Consider the following 11446-nt stretch of genomic DNA (forward strand, 5'->3'; position numbering starts at 1 on the left):
TTAAAGGCGGGGCGGCGATTGGCCCCAGCCGGGCTTGGGCGGCTCCCAAAGGGACCCCAAAGGCACAGCCCACCGCCTCGGACTGGGGGGGTTGTCCCACCCGAGAAAATTCCAGCCTGCTGTCAGGTGGTTTATGGGCCCTCCCCAGTTTCGTTTCGTTTTAATAAAAACCGACTTTGAGCCAATCGCCTCGGCGCGCCTGGGAGCCTCCGCTTGAGCCGCGCGGCCGCCCTCGGGAAGGACGAAGCTTTAGGCGCAGGACCCACCGAGCCCTTTGCCGCAGCGCAAAACCGGCACTCCTGCGGGGCAGAACCGCGCCGCCTCGCCTCGCCGGGGCCCCGCAGTAGCGCCCGGATGAAGAGGAGCCCGCCTCGTGAGAACGCAGCCTTCGCTGCAAGCGTGGGGGACGGGCGAGGCACTCGCGCCCCCACCCCGCGTCAGGCCGGACCCTCCCGCCTCTGCAGGGGGGGACCTCCGCTCGTGACCCCGCGCGCTTCTCTCCGCCGGTGACCCCCGCGCTGGATCCGAAGGAAAGGCGCCCGAAAGGCCGGGCCAAGGCGGAGGGTTCTTCCTGGGCGCAGCGCTCGGACCGGCCCCGACTGCCGCCCGGGCCAGAGCTGCTCCACCCGCGCTTTCCTTTGAAGGCTGCCGGCCCGCCCGGAGGGCCCCGCCTGCAGGTAGCGACCCCAGCGGGGTTGAGGGCTCCCCAGAGGGTGGGTGTCGCCCCGGTCCCTCTCGGCGCCCGCTCCTCCCCCGCCTCAGGCAGCTCTGCCCACGCGCGCGGGTCCCGCGGGCCTCCTTCCTGGGCCAGGCCTCCAACCGCTGCTTCTCTTCCTGGACAACCGCTGGATCCCTGCATTTTCTCGGGTTGGGGAAAGAAGTTGGGGGGGGTGAAACTGTTGGGGGTTGCCTACGGGAGTTTCCCCCCTGCAAGCGGTGGATGTTGGGCAAAGGAGGTGAGGGGAAGGCAATTCCGGGCGATTGACAGCTCCGCGGAATGGGAGCTGGGCCTGCGGCACCCGGAGAGATGGCTGGCTGGCGGGCTGCAACCTGTTTTCTCCACCCTTTCTTCAAATGGGTGTCCCTCTGGCCACCAAAAAGAAAAGCCTGGAAGGGGCCCTAGATAGACGGAAGTTTTCCAGGGAGTGGTGCTGCAGAGGGGTGGGAGGGAGAGATGCCCCAGGGCCCCAAATCTTCGCAAATTATATCCAGGTTCTGCCCTTTGGGGGAGGGGCAACAAGGGGAAGGGCAGGAGAACCAGCCATCCAGAGTGTGTGGGGAGAGCAGACCTCACCATGCGTGTTGGGCCATAAAGCTGTGCCTGCTGGAATCAAAGGCAATTCTTACAGTTTTATATTTTAGAGTCAAATTGTTCACCTTGAGACTTTGGGAAAGAAAGAAGTGAATGTGTGGTTCTGAGAAAAAGAGGGTGGAAAAAGCACCCTGATGTCTGTGCCATCAAACACAATGCAGAGCTCGATGTTCACCAAATAACCCTTTGCTTATTAGGAGTTGTCTTTGCAATGACACATTGTCCTTCTCTAGATCAGCAGTCAGCAGAAAGAGCCTTCTTACACACAGCTTGGGAATTACCTTCTATCAGTGTTGAGGAATTGCTGCTCTGGAAACAGCCTTACCCTGCTCAGGTGTCTTCATCTGTGTGGACCTTGACTGACTGCTGGTCTGTGACCATAAGTAACTTGTCCCGGGCAGTGTTGTAATTGCTGAGGACTCCTAGAGTTAAACCCACACACTATGGGATGCTGTCCTCCTACCGGTAGTCCTTGCGTTACAGCCGTTCATTCGTTCCAAGCTCCAACAGTGCTAAATGAGGGGGACTTACAACCGGTCCTCAGAATTTCATCTGTCGCACTGTCCTCGCAGTCATGTGAGCATGATCCGGGCACAAGTCATGGTCACATGGTTGTGATTTCTGATGTTTCCTGCCGGCTTCCCACAAGCAAAGTCAATGGGGAAGCTGGCAGGAAATTGGAAGTTGCTCTGGCTGCTTTTTTGCCCTCCCAGGCTCTGGAGCACCTGCCTGCGGCACGCCTGCCCCCCTGCAGCACCTACGCACCTGCCCACCTATGCACCCACTGCCCTCCGGAGCACCTGCCTGCAGCATCCCCCAACCCACCCTCGGGCCTGCTTGCCTGGGACTCCCACCTCTTCCCACTTAATGACCCGCACAGTCCTGGTCTTATGACAGCAACTGGGACTGCCAGGGTTGCTGTCGCTAAGCGATGCAGTCATGTGACATTGTGCTTTATGACTGCATTGCTTAGCGATGGAAATTCCGGTCCCCATTGTAGTCATAACCCGAGGTCTACCTGCGTCTTTGGTGTATCTTTGGCATCTTCTTCTCGCGCACATAGGAGCAAAAGCTATCCAGAGAGGCCTCCAATGGCCAAGCTGGGGATACCTTTGGATTAGAACTGGTAAAGTCAGAGTTAATCAGCAAAGAATCTGGGTCAATTTGAACAGTGTCCCTCAACCAATTGGAAATAATTACCTGATGGGTACAGATACATGGTTAGGATCCCTTCAGACTCCAGATAAATGCACATCTGGAGAATGGCACCGGCTACCACCCCATCTCTCAAATTGGTGTTAGCAGAGATTACACTTGTGCACTTGCAAATTTAATGTAGAAACAGCATTTGTGATGATTGCACTGCTGTGGTGATAGGCTGAAATCTTTGTCTCTCCCTGCTAAATCTTCTTTCCTTCCCCCTTCCTTCCCCCTTTCCCCCCCACTCCCCAAGGCAACCATGAGGAGGGAAAGTGGAGGTGGCAGTACAAATGTGGGGTGTGACCTTTCACAGTTTCACAATAAAAGAAGAGCGGGTGATCTTCTTTGGCCAGTGGCACATTTGATATTTGGAGAGCATGTTGTGGGTGTGCTCACTAAATGGCTGTGATACATACATACCTTTATTGTGGTTGCTGACCAGAATGCAACAATCAACAGCAGATGGAACAAAATAGAAAAGCTCATTATTAGATCATTAATGGGATCAAGCGATGTATGGTTTTACAGACAGTGTAACAAAATTTGGCCATGTTCATAGAAACAGAATCATACTGGCTTGGTAACAACCACACGTAGAATAAATCAGAATTGCTTGGGTACTTTATCAAATGAGGAGGGATGAGATGGGCCCTTGCAGGACATGGTTATGGTTTCAATAGACCCTTCTCTTCAAAGGTGTTTAGCTCATGAGATTTTTTTTGTATCTGCATTCAAGAACTGCCATGGGGAGTGCATTAAATTGTGCTAAAGTTAGTGCCTGCCAGAGTTCAGGGACAGTTATATGGTGTAGAGATCTTGCTGGCCTAGAGAAAGGGGCCTGATGCTCAAGAAAAGGTTCCTGGGTAGAGCCGATAGATCCAGTTGGGCTTCCAGGTCTCAGGCACGTTCCTTGAGTACAGTAAGTGCTTCCCTGTAGACCATCAGTAGAAAACCCTCCACAGAAAAACCATGGCACTGCAGTTTTTGCAGAACTGTCTGATTCCATCCAATCTTGATCCATAATTGTGTGCAAGGAGATAAGAACCCAGATCTTCTGAAAAGAACAGCAGCTTCAACCAGTATGTGCTTAGTAGAACTATGAAAATTTATGCCCAAATATTTAAAGATTTTTACTTGTCCTATAATCTGGCCATTTAACTGCCAAATGTGCATTCTAGGCTACTTAATGAAAATTAAATTCTTCGTTTTGGAATAAATGATCTCAAGTGCTTCCTCAGAACAAAAATTGGCTGGGGCACTCATGACTCCTTTGAGTCCTGTTGGTGTTTGTGACAGAAGCCCTACACACAGAAAGGCTGCAATATGCCTATTGACTAATTTCAGAGGTGGTGCTTAGTTATTTGGCCCACAAAAAGGTTAATATACAGATTAAACAAGAAGGGGGCCAAAATATACCTCTGTCTCCTCTTCAGGTTGGAATTTCTAGTATAATGGCCTTGTGTACTGCAATAAACCTTTATTAGGGAATTCTCATAAAAAGTTATGCATGAGTTTATCCCACAACCTTGTTCTGGAAATGAAATCAAATGTAGACCTAAAATTAATGGATGTGGTGTATAGTGCAGAACCTTTTAGATGAGTGTTTTTCAGCTCAACATGGCAGCATTAGGCATGGTCAAGGATAGAAGGTCCAGCTCTAAAGCCTACTTGCTCATTTGCCAGTTAATGCTCTATGTTAATCTGATCAGCCAATTTGTTGCAGAGATATTTAGCGTGGAGCTTACTTGCTAGGCTTAGAAGGCTGATGCACTGGTAGATAGCAGACAGTACACAACTGTCCTTTTTACAAATGGGCACTTACGATGGTTGGACACCAGACCTTTAGAATTGTGCAATACAGTTAATGCAGGTGAACAGGGAAGAGAGTAGAGGGGTCCATCATTCCAAATTACTGTGTATGACTTTGACAGTAATAAAATAACTACCTGGGGCTTTGCCAGGCTTAAGCTGTTTGATGAAGCCTGACACTGTGGCTAATCACAAAACAGGTACAAGGAAAACAGGTTGCTCCTTACTGTCCTAACTTACCTGTGTGTGTTTCTGGGCAAGGAGATAAATTTCCAAGTCAGGCACTGAGGTGCAGGCCTCTACCATCGTTCCCTAAGGATGCTTATGAGGTGTAACTGAGTCCACAGCATTTTGGGAAATAAAGATAATGCAGAAATTTGGTGCTTTGCTTTGTGCTAACTCCCTATTAAAAAAGAACAGGGAACCAAAATCAAATTGGGTAGTGCCAGCGGAGATCTCCTTGGCCTTTGGGTCTAAATTTAAAAAAGGGCAGGGCTTTGATTGCATTGGGGCCAGGCCTGCAACTAGGATCTGTGTCACCCGGGCAAACATGGATTCCGCGCCCATTTTGGTGCCCCCCCAGCGCTCATTTTGGCACCTCCCCCAGTGCAGTGCCGGGGGCACATGCCCCGCTTGCCACCCCCCAGTTGCGGCCCTGATCGGGGCTGCCATCTTAACTTTTTTGACCCCTCTTGTGGATACCCTAACAGTTTGCCTTTCCTGGAGGTAACACCTGGCATTTGGGAATGCCAGTTCCTTTCATTTATATTCACTGAGTAGGCAAATATCTGTGAGTTGTTGGTTTTGCTCTTTTAAAGACAAAATAGCCATCCAGGTTTCAGGTGGGAAGATGAAGGAAGGGGCTAATCCCAGACAGAATACAATCTTCAGTTTGCTTGTTTATTGATTATCAGCTTCCACTAGTCTGGGGCAGCTGGGACATGTGGCTCAGCATGATCTGGAGACTGTAGGATCCCCACTCTTATGCTGTAATGCCTGGGATATAGGCAGGGGAGGTCAGTTCTTCTGGGTTATTACATTTTGCAGCTAGTGAAGAGTTTTAACATATGAGCCCCCCTACCCTCTTTGTGACTGGAATACCAAATCCCATCTCTCAGGCAGTAGCTTTTGTGGTTCTAATACTGCTGAAATGTCACATCTCTGAAGCACTAACAGCCAAACTATTGGAATGTGCATAATTATTGATAATTATGCAATTTGTTGCTGATTGAGGTTTCTGGTATCTATTTTAATTAGCTTCCAAAGTTCTAATTATGTAAAATGAAACATTAATAGGAAAAATATGGTGTCATTTAAAGCAAAACCAAACTGTGCATATCATAGGGTGCATTAATTTTATTGCACATCACACAGCTGCCATCTAGTGACCAAAGCAAAGCATTGCAGGCACTGATAGCCTCCTTGGGGGGTTTGAGGAAGTTTCGTATTCCACCAAATTCACATTCCCTCAGAAATAAACCCGACAGAGCCGAATGATAACTGATCACACGTGACATGCTATTCTTTGACACTGAAAATATTTAACCAAATGCCAGAGTTTTTCATCCCAGGTGAAGCAGACTGCTGGTGTGTGAGTATGGAAGCATTCAAGCTACACAGGCCGCAGAAGACAGAATCTGGAGAAGGCAGAGTTCCACGTGGCTAGCCGCGTTCCAAATAAAATATCATGAAGTGCTCGGAATAAAAATGCAGCTCTGTCGCCACGTGGAACTCTTAGCTCCCAAAGTGGCCGGGATAAAGCTAGATCTGATTTAATTTAAACTTAATTCCAGAAAAAATGGAATTGCATCTCCTAGTTACATAGTTTCAGGTTTGTATTCCCCATCCCCCCACAACCTGTGGTATATATAAAATATTTCTACCCTATATTTCATGATTGCTCACTTAAACTGAATTAAATACAATGAAATGACTATTCCCCATATACTTGATAGTTTCCCACTTCTCTCACAGTAGAAAAATACAATACAAATTCTGTAGGAAATTGGGAGTTTTCCAGAGATGTCTGCAGCCCACATCCTCAGGTGTGGAACTTGACTAAATGATTTTCAGAGCAAGAATTAATTGCTGGTTCGGGATCAAGAATTTCAAGCAAATTTTGGAAACAGCTGTTCAATTAACTAAACACAAACCATTAGAGAAGAACCATAATTTAGTGGTACCTGCTCCGTATCCCTGAAATCTCCAGCTAACACTGGAAACACTTTTTTTCTGAACCACTGGAGAATGTCTGTTGTGCTGTGCTAAATAGTCCTAAGACCTGGTGGTTTCTCTGTTACAAGCAGGCCCTGTTGCATCGAGGAGAACACAAACTTCCAACCATTAATGCATGGCATCTCTCCTTGATTGATAACGTGCCGCAAAACTGGTGTCGACTCTTATTGATCACATAGATAAACCTCCTCCAGCCTTGCTCTTAGGGTCTTCTAATGTAACTAAATCCATTTAACTTGCTGCTGGTCGTCCTTTTAATTTCTTCCACCTTTCCCAGCATTAGAGCCTTCTCCAGAGAGCTAGGTCTTTGCATTCAAATATAAATTGAGCTTGGACATTTGTGCCTCAAGTCAGAACTCTGGGTTGATTTGTTCGATGATCCATTGTTTGTTCTCCATGGCATTCTCAGGAGTCTTCTCCAACACCAGAGTTCAAAAACATCAATCCTTTTCCTACCCTGCTTCTTCAAGGTCCAACTTTTGCTTCCATAGACTGTCACAGGGAAAACCACTACCTGCGTGATCTTGATCTTTGTAGCATAGACACACCGCAGCATCTGAATGTCTCTTCCAAGGCCTTCATAGCTACTCTACCAAGTGCCACTCTGCAGAGTATTTGTCGACTCCTTGTCCCTTTGCTGTTAATGGTTAATTCTAAAAGGTATAAGCTATCTGCCACCTCAGTATTTTCACTGTAAATTCCAAGGAATGGTTGCTGGTTGTCTTTATATTCAACATGATCCCATTTTTTTCACTATGCTCCTTGACTTTCACTACTAGAGCTTGCAGATCATTAGCCTTTTCAGCTATCAGAGTAGTATCATCAGTGTAATGCAGGTTATTACATTTCGTCCTCCAGTTTTAAAACCACACTCACCTTCCACTCCTCTCTCCCTTACTGTATAGTCAGCATATAGGTTGAATGAATAAGAGCAAGTGTATAGCCTTGGCTCACTCCATGGAAAATCCACAGAACCACTAGAAGGCAGCAAAGAGCAAACATCCCAATGTTTGCAGCCCACATCTGGTAGCCTTAGAAATGTCTGGTCAGCTGCCTGGAAAATGGTGGAGATCACCCTAGATTAGGTGGGCTGATGCTCTGACTTGATCCATGGCCCCTCCCCGTGTCCTGTGCTTTTTTTTTTAACGTGTCTAGCTGCAGTCTGACCTGCACCAGCCAGTCTACACAATTCCCCAGGTACTGCCAATGGCTGATGTGGGCAGACCAGGCTGCATTAAAGGCCCAGAAGAGGAGTTGGCAGCCATCTACAGCACTATGATAAAACTCCTTAAGGAACGATTAATTTAAATATAATTTCAACATAGCCACCTGCTCAAAGGATATTCTGTGCAGGATGCCAAAGCTTGTAACATCCAAGATTCAAACAAACCAAACCAAAGAAAACCAACTGTTATATGGGATCAGTATTTTCACACCACTTAACGCTCATTAAAATGTACTTTGCTGACTGTAAGATGTGGTTTCAAATGACACAACATATTAAGTGCTTAATATACTAGAAATTATGAAACTGATTTACCCCGTGCAAGATGAAATAATTAGAGAGAATGAGAAGTCAAGGGCTGATGGAAGGGAATTCAGAGCTGTTGAGTGCCCTTAAATAGCAGGAGGGAGATAAAAAGGTTGGAGACATAATAACACAAAGAAACAGACACTTTCAGTTTGGACTTTAAATAAAGAAGAGGTCCAGAAGTACAGTTACTGGTCTGTTTCTGAAATCGAACTAAATTCAAGGGGAGGAAGTGGCCCAAGGTTTGGACGGCACTGTATTGGAATCAAATGCAAGGAAAAAAGGACCATGCAGGCAGGGAGTCTGCAGGGATGTGGGGTCAAAAAAGCCAAGATGGGGGCCACCACTATGTGACTGAAGCCCTGGGGAGGGGCTTTGATCACATGGTTGTGCCCACCATCTTGACTTTTGACCTCCCCTCTGCAAACAGCCCTGCACACCAGTCAGCCAAAGTTCTCCATGTTTGTTGACTAGAGCCTTTAAAGCCAGGTATCATACGCTGTACCTTTCTGCGGTCTTGGTTAATGAATTCATTCTTTTTCTGGGTTCACATAATCCAATGAAACAAATATATTGGGTGTGTGCAACACATTAAGTCACATAAAAATAAACAAATCAAAGTTAAACTCAGCCAAGCACACTATGACTGGATGAATGCAGCTGCTAGGCTTCAACTGACCTGTTGTGCAAGACTAGCTAGAAAGTGTATCTGATTATTCTATGGGTAAAAAAAGTCAAAAGGGCCACAACTCTGTGATTACGGCCACGTTCTTGACTTTTTTATTCTCCTTGCCTCTGTGTGTGTGAATGTCTTTCTTAAAAATAATCTGAGATTGCTCACAATATCCAACAAAATCAGAAATAAGATGATCATTGATCACTTCAGTTAATACAGTATATAATCAGAGAAGTAAAATGTATCCATCGGAGTGAACTCGAAAGTGTGGAAGGGGCTAAAAAGTGCTGCACCATCCCTCATGGCAACAGGCAAAATTAAAACCAGGCCTCGCACAAAGGGCCTTCTCAGGCTTTCAGCAGACGGTCAGGGTGAGAGAAGAAAGGAGGGCCTCCTCTCTTGAGACTGCCTTCCAGGGCCCCAGAGTGCCCCCCCCCCCACCTGTGATGCTTGAGTCCAGCCATTTGTGCATGTGTGGGGTGTGCGTGAATGTAGAACCTCATGCCACCTCCTGGCTAGTGGGTGGCTTTTATCTCGGCTGGTAACAAGACGGACAAGCTTTTATTTAAACACTGGGAGACGAACTGAAGGGAATCTTTGGAAGGTGTGTGTTCAAAGAGCCGCTCTGCACCTTTTAAACCCTCTAATCCTCTTTACCCAGGCCTTTCAGTTTTGATTACTTTTGTGATTTCACTGTTTCAAATTAGAGTTTATTATCATTTATTTTATGTTTTATTGTTTGTTGCCTTGAGCATGCTTTGTTGTTGTTTATTCGTTCAGTCGCTTCCGACTCTTCGTGACTTCATGGACCAGCCCACGCCAGAGCTTCCTGTCGGTCGTCAACACCCCCAGCTCCCCCAGGGACGAGTCCGTCACCTCTAGAATATCATCCATCCACCTTGCCCTTGGTCGGCCCCTCTTCCTTTTGCCCTCCACTCTCCCTAGCATCAGCATCTTCTCCAGGGTGTCCTGTCTTCTCATTGTGTGGCCAAAGTGCTTCAGTTTTGCCTTTAAGATCGTTCCCTCAAGTGAGCAATCTGGCTTTATTTCCTGGAGTATGGACTGGTTGGATCTTCTTGCAGTCCAAGGCACTCTCAGAATTTTCCTCCAACACCACAGTTCAAAAGCATCGATCTTCCTTCTCTCAGCCTTCCTTATGGTCCAGCTCTCGCAGCCATATGTCACTACTGGGAATACCATTGCTTTAACGATGCAGACCTTTGTTGTCAGTGTGATGTCTCTGCTCTTAACTATTTAATCGAGATTTGTCATTGCTCTTCTCCCAAGGATTAAACATCTTCTGATTTCCTGACTGCAGTCAGCATCTGCAGTAATCTTTGCACCTAGAAATACAAAGTCTTTCACTGCCTCTACGTTTTCTCCCTCTATTTGCCAGTTATCAATCAAGCTGGTTGCCATAATCTTGGTTTTTTTGAGGTTTAGCTGCAAGCCAGCTTTTGCACTTTCTTCTTTCACCTTCGTCATAAGGCTCCTCAGTTCCTCTTCGCTTTCAGCCATCAAAGTGGTATCATCTGCATGTCTGAGATTGTTAATGTTTCTTCCAGTGATTTTAACTCCAGCTTTGGATTCCTCAAGCCCAGCACGTCGCATGACGTGTTCTGCATACAAGTTGAATAGGTAGGGTGAGAGTATACAACCCTGCCATACTCCTTTCCCAATCTTAAACCAGTCCGTTGTTCTGTGGTCTGTTCTTACTGTTGCTACTTGGTCGTTCTACAGATTCCTCAGGAGGCAGACAAGATGACTTGGTATCCCCATACCACTAAGAACTTGCCACAATTTGTTATGGTCCACACAGTCAAAGGCTTTAGAATAGTCAATAAAACAGAAATAGATGTTTTTCTGAAACTCCCTGGCTTTTTCCATTATCCATCGGATATTGGCAATTTGGTCTCTAGTTCCTCTGCCTTTTCTAAACCCAGCTTGTACATCTGGCAATTCTCGCTCCATGAACTGCTGAAGCCTACCTTGCAGGATCTTGAACATTACCTTACTGGCATGTGAAATGAGTGCCACTGTTCGATAGTTTGAACATTCTTTAGTGTTTCCCTTTTTTGGTATGGGGATATAAGTTGATTTTTTCCAATCTGATGGCCATTCTTGTGTTTTCCAAATTTGCTGGCATATAGCACGCATTACCTTGACAGCATCATCTTGCAAGATTTTGAACAGTTCAGCTGGGATGCCGTCATCTCCTGCTGCCTTGTTATTAGCAATGCTTCTTAAGGCCCACTCAACCTCACTCTTCAGGATGTCTGGCTCTAGCTCACTGACCACACCATCAAAGCTATCCCCAATATTGTTATCCTTCCTATACAGGTCTTCCGTATATTCTTGCCACCTTTTCTTGATCTCTTCTTCTTCTGTTAGGTCCTTGCCATCTTTGTTTTTGATCATACCCATTGTTGCCTGGAATTTACCTCCGATGTTTCTAATTTTCTGGAAGAGGTCTCTTGTCCTTCCTATTCTATTGTCTTCTTCCACTTCTGCGCATTGCTTGTTTAAAAATAATTCCTTATCTCTTCTGGCTAACCTCTGGAATTTTGCATTTAATTGGGCATATCTCCCCCTATCACTGTTGCCTTTTGCTTTCCTTCTTTCTTGGGCTACTTCTAGTGTCTCAGCAGACAGCCATTTTGCCTTCTTGGTTTTCTCTTTCTTT

Source organism: Candoia aspera, chromosome 13 (assembly GCF_035149785.1).
Source record: "Candoia aspera isolate rCanAsp1 chromosome 13, rCanAsp1.hap2, whole genome shotgun sequence".
Taxonomy (NCBI): Eukaryota; Metazoa; Chordata; class Lepidosauria; order Squamata; family Boidae; genus Candoia; species Candoia aspera.